The sequence below is a fragment of the Limulus polyphemus genome, unplaced genomic scaffold (assembly GCF_000517525.1).
Source record: "Limulus polyphemus unplaced genomic scaffold, Limulus_polyphemus-2.1.2 Scaffold12228, whole genome shotgun sequence".
NCBI classification, from domain to species: domain Eukaryota; kingdom Metazoa; phylum Arthropoda; class Merostomata; order Xiphosura; family Limulidae; genus Limulus; species Limulus polyphemus.
In genome coordinates, this window is record NW_013677838.1 from 6747 (window position 1) to 12866 (window position 6120).

General features: G+C 36.7%; 1 long non-coding RNA gene across 1 annotated transcript in view; it reads left to right on the top strand.

Annotated features, from left to right (window-relative positions):
- LOC111083933 overlaps positions 1–5155 on the top strand; it is an 8337-nt gene extending 3182 nt beyond the window's left edge. Inside the window, exons 2-3 of the long non-coding RNA XR_002609308.1 lie at positions 3442–3558; positions 5036–5155. This is a non-coding gene — a long non-coding RNA (uncharacterized LOC111083933). The remainder of the gene's footprint in view (positions 1–3441; positions 3559–5035) is intronic.
- The last annotated feature ends 965 nt before the right edge of the window (positions 5156–6120 follow it).

Genomic DNA, 6120 nt, shown 5'->3' on the forward strand with positions numbered 1-6120 from the left:
TAGGGTGACACAATGTTCAGGAGAAACTCAAACCAAACAATATTTATCTTTAGGGTGACACAATGTTCAGGAGAAACTCAAACCAAACAATATTTGTCTATAGGGTGACACAATGTTCAGGAGAAACTCAAACCAAACAATGTTTATCTTTAGGGTGACACAATGTTCAGGAGAAACTCAAACCAAACAATATTTGTCTATAGGGTGGCACAATGTTTCGGGAGAAACTCAAACAGTGTTTATCTTAAGAGTGACACAATGTTCAGGAGAAACTCAAACCAAACAATATTTGTCTATAGGGTGACACAATGTTTCGGGAGAAACTCAAACAGTGTTTATCTTTAGGGCGGCAGAGTGTTCAGGAGAAACTCAAACAATAGGGGAACAGGCTGGTATCAGGTTGACACAGAGTCTATGAGTAAATTAAAATCAAAACTTAACTGTGTTTATATGGACCTACAGTCCAGGAGTTTCATGTTCTTCTTTCTAATTCTCAACATGGACTTATAAACCACACATTAAAACACCAAGATAACCTTGTTCTGGCAAGGCCTGGTGGTTAGGGCGCCGGACTCACAATCTGCGGATCGCGTGTTCGAACCCCATTCGCCAAACACGCTCTCCCCTTCAGCCGTGGATACGTTATAATATGAGGGAAAATCGCGCTATTCGTTGACAAAATAGTAGCCCAATAGTTGGCGGAGGGTGATGTTGACTAACTTCCTTCCCTCTGGTCCGCTACTACTAATTAGAGACGGCTAGGACAAATAGCCCTCGAGTAGGTTTGCGCAAATTTAAAACAAACATACAAACGTAACTGCGTTTGTCTCTCATCCTTGAGCGCTCTATTAACGCGAACCGCGTTGATCTTTCATCCGTAACCGCTCTCTGAACGTTAATCATGTTTATCTTGTAGCCTTGAGCGCTCTACTAACGTCAACCGCGTTTTCCTTGAACACACCAACAAGCGGTCGATGCGCATATGCTGAGAATATATTCGCTCAATACACGTGCATACTTTTTGAAAGGAAACATCAATATTTTCCCTGTACACTATCGCTGAATATAAAATGTCATTGTAACAAAATGCAATAGACACGATCTTTAACACTTTAAAAGTGAATAACAACAACAAAGTAGCCTAGCGAGACCACCGCGTTAATATTGCTACAATAATAGTCTTATTCTAACAATTTTCAATGGAGTAGCAGAATCAATGATGTTTTTTTTTTTCTAAATGTTAACCCTTTAGTGGTATGGTCTGTATGATCGAGTTGAAGCCCTTAGCTTCCACGCGGTTCTTAGCCGAGAACTCCTTTGTCCTGTAACTTGTGATTCTTTTGGTGAATTATTCTTTTTGCTGTTTAGATTTCTTTGTTTCTTTGTAATTAAGCACAAAGCTACACAATGGGCTATCTGTGCTCTGCCCACCACGGGTATCAAAACCTGGTTTCTAGCATTGTAAGTCCGCAGACATACCGCTGTGCCACTGGGGGGGGGCTGCTGCTCGACCCGAGTTCATGTGGTAAACTTATTAGAAGTATGAAATGTTCCCCCAGTGGCACAGCGGACTTACAACGCTAGAAACCGGGTTTCGATACCCGTAGTGGGCATAGCACAGATAGCCCATTGCATGGCTTTTTGCTTGACTTCAAACAAACCTCGTCTGATGGCGCAGAATTGGCGTAATTTTGGTACTCCAAATGATTATCAAATAACCTATATTTCTTGACCTTTGACACCAAATATAAATATGCTACTTTTCCAGCAGATATAAAGGGCACTTGTTGTGTCTAACTTGACCTCTTGACCTGAAACACAGAATTGTAAACAAGTAGTATCGACAGGTGGGTTTAAAAACAGTTTCACCGAAAGCCATCCCAATAAAAAATGAGCACTCAGATTTACAGTTTGAGCACGCTAACCGCTAAGACACGCCCGACCTAACCCACATTATATAAATGTCTCTTGTTAGCAATGTTTCAGCAGTTATTAATACAACTTTGTATTATATATTTCTATAAATTGTGATTTATTTAAAACACGAAGATCAGTATACTATTCAACAATGAAGACATGTTTCTCTTTATTTGTGGACCAGAGTTTTAATCTGGAACTTGAGAGAATGACACCAATAGGAGTAATTTCTGTTATTAGATTAGATTAAGAAATAAGCTTTATGTACAAATCAACCAACAATTTCAAAATTTGATGTTGAAACACCGGAAAGTTAAAATATTCAAGTCGAGAAAGTTATATCAAAATAAAGTTTTTTTTATTCGTTCATGCTGACCAATTCCAGCTTTCTTTGGAGATTTGTTCAACTGTTTGTGATTGTTATCGTATCTGTGAGTTTAAAAAGAGTTTAAGAAACACATCTCGAAGAAAGATCTTTGATACAAATTATGACTGACGTGTATTATCTTTGGAACAATATTAGTAACATTTGATATATATATAATTCCGAGAGAACAGTTGTCAAATGGAGGAACGAGTCCCATTACAATTGAGTCGTCACACAGATACCAACTGGTACACGTTATAACATTTAAAGTTACAACAAACAAGACAGGAAGGAAGTGGCATGATAACTCCAGATCCAAACAGCTACCAAGTGGTACACGTTATAACATTTAAAGTTACAACAAACAAGACAGGAAGGAAGTGGCATGATAACTCCAGATCCAAACAGTTACCAAGTGGTACACGTTATAACATTTAAAGTTACAACAAACAAGACAGGAAGGAAGTGACATGAGAATTCAAAGTTAATCAGCCCTCAAGAGTTACAGGACTGAATCCACAATCATTCTGGTAATGATTGGGAGAGGACTGAATCCACAATCATTCTGGTAATGACGTGGAGAGGACTGAATCCACAATCATTCTGGTAATGACGTGGAGAGGACTGAATCCACAATCATTCTGGTAATGACGTGGAGAGGACTGAATCCACAATCATTCCGATAATGATGTGGAGAGGACTGAATCCACAATCATTCTAGTAATGACATAGAGAGGACTGAATCCACAATCATTCTTTAGTCAGGTAGATATCTGTAAGGATGTGGATGTGTTTCTATGACGACAAGTTCAAATGCTTTGTTTTTCGCTAAACTCAACCATGTTTCAGTTCACGTGAATTACGAGGCTAGATAATAAAAAAAATCGAAACTGAAACCCTTAGAGAAAACTTAATGAATGACAGAAACTGTTTTTCCAGTTGTTGTTTCCTTCTCTCAGTTTGTCATAAAACTGTTAGAATTTTAATAATATTTTTCTCTAACACACTTAAAAGTGTTTGTTTTTGTCGGATTAAACTTTCTTCATTTTTGTCACGTGATCTGAACTGTTATATTAATTATTCTTGTGTCAAAACTGCCGTCACTAGGCTTAAAAGATAAGTTATTAGATAAGCTGAAACAGGTAATGTTTGTTTAGTCAGGGGATTTGGGATGAAGGTGAAAGGAGGCAAATACTCTGACGATGGGCACTTGTATGCATACGTCGCTTGTACAGTTGCTGGAGGACTGGCTGAAAAGAAAGGCATCAAACAAGGTAATTTAATATCAACTTATATGAACATAACATTGAAATACCTCTCGTGTATACAACTTGTTTGAGGAAACGAGAGAACTCTTTGTTACTTATTGATCGTATAATGATGAGTAACTCCGTATGTAACTCCATGGAACAATGAGTAACTCCATATGTAACTCCATAGAACAATGAGTAACTCCATATGTAACTCCATAGAACAATGAGTAACTCCATATGTAACCCAATACTTACTAACGGTGGATAACTACATTGGGCTACTTACTAATAGTGTATAATTACGTTAGGCTACTTACTAATGGTGTATAACTACATTAGGCTACTTACTAATGGTGTATAACTACGTTAGGCTACTTACTAATGGTGGATAACTACATTAGGCTACTTACTAATAGTGTATAATTACGTTAGGCTACTTACTAATGGTGGATAACTACGTTAGGCTACTTACTAATGGTGGATAACTACGTTAGGCTACTTACTAACGGTGGATAACTACATTGGGCTACTTACTAATGGTGGATAACTACGTTAGGCTACTTACTAATAGTGTATAATTACGTTAAGCTACTTACTAATGGTGGATAACTACGTTAGGCTACCTACTAATAGTGTATAACTACGTTAGGCTACTTACTAATGGTGTATAACTACGTTAGGCTACTTACTAAACATTATTAGTCCGGTCAATAATACTCTAGCTTTGTTTTACCAAAACTCTGGTCGTTAACTGATTCTCTTAACGAAGAGGCTCCTTACCAAACACGTGTTTCAAGTGGTTTGTTCTTATACTTTGTATATTAACGGTTAGGCATAGCTTTATTGACTGGTTGACGTTTCTTTGAAACATCAAAGTCACTGTGCCAGTAAAACGATTGAATTAAGGATACTGACTCACTATATTCTAACAATATCTAGACTATGACATTCGTTCCGAAATCCGTCTCTTCCCTTGAAACCCTCAAGATTTTACTGCGAAAACATTAGCATTAGTAAGCCTAATTATGTAAATGTGTTTTGCATTTCATACACCAGGGTTGTTTTCAAGTGCATTCTAAGAATATCTTTTCCACGCCCTCGTAATATAAAACCAATACACGCTATATAATAATATATATTTCACCTTGGTTTGTTACAATTCCCTTTAAAAAAAAAATATTTCCACCACAGGACATTGACGTCTTGAAGACAGATGGCGCTAATGTAGCAGCAATGTTTGTTGTCTGAGTAAATAGCAATTATTATTATTTATATCAAGAACACGAGAAACTACCTATATATATATATACATAAGTGGTAAATATCAGTTGATATTTGTATGTGAAACGTCCATAGACAAATCAAAAAACGACGACGTTACGTTTACTAACGAAACTGTGGTAGTAATAAATGAATATTTTGTGAAACGTACGGTTTTCTCCGAGGTTTGAAGTATTAATTATCCAAATTTTCTATTCTGTATTTTTAATTTTCTCAGGAGACCGAATACTGAACTGGAATGGGGTTTCACTGGTAGACAAGACCTTTGAAGAAGTGACTACCGTGATTCAACGAGAAACGGAAACCGTTGAGATTCTGGTCGAGAAAGTCGCCTGGAAGTAAGTCATTTATCAACAATACAATATGATATTCCTGATGACAATATAACTAGGATGTCAACTAAAACACGATCTTAATCTAAACTTAATCTAAGTAAGACATCAACTAGCACACGATACACGCCTTGTCTAAGTAGGACGTCAAGTAGGTTTAGTGTGTATAGTGTGCTAGTTGATGTCTTACTTAGATTAAATGTGTATAGTGTGTGTATGTGTGCTAGTTGATGTCTTATTTAGAATGCCTTATTTAGATTTAGTGCTACTTGATGTCTTACTTAGATTAAATGCGTATAGTGTGCTAGTTGATGTCTTACTTAGATTAAATGTGTATTGTGTGCTACTTGATGTCTTATTTAGATTTAGTGTGTATAGTGTGCTAGTTGATGTCTTACTTAGATTAAATGTGTATTGTGTGCTACTTGATGTCTTATTTAGATTTAGTTTGTATAGTGTGCTAGTTGATGTCTTACTTAGGTTAAATGTGTATAGTGTGCTAGTTGATGTCTTATTTAGATTTAGTTTGTATAGTGTGCTAGTTGATGTCTTACTTAGGTTAAATGTGTATAGTGTGCTAGTTGATGTCTTATTTAGATTTAGTGTGTATAGTGTCCTACTTGATGTCTTACTTAGATTAAATGTGTATAGTGTGCTAGTTGTACACAGTTAATGTAACCAGGACAACAAGGACACAATACACGGTTAATATAACCAGAACAACAAGGACACAATACACGGTTAATTTAACCAGGACAACAAGGATACAGTACACAGTTAATGTAACCAGGACAACAAGGACACAATACACAGTTAATGTAACCAGGACAACAAGGATACAGTACACAGTTAATGTAACCGGGACAACAAGGATACAGTACACAGTTAATGTAACCAGGACAACAAGGATACAGTACACAGTTAATGTAACCAGGACAACAAGGATACAGTACACAGTTAATGTAACCAG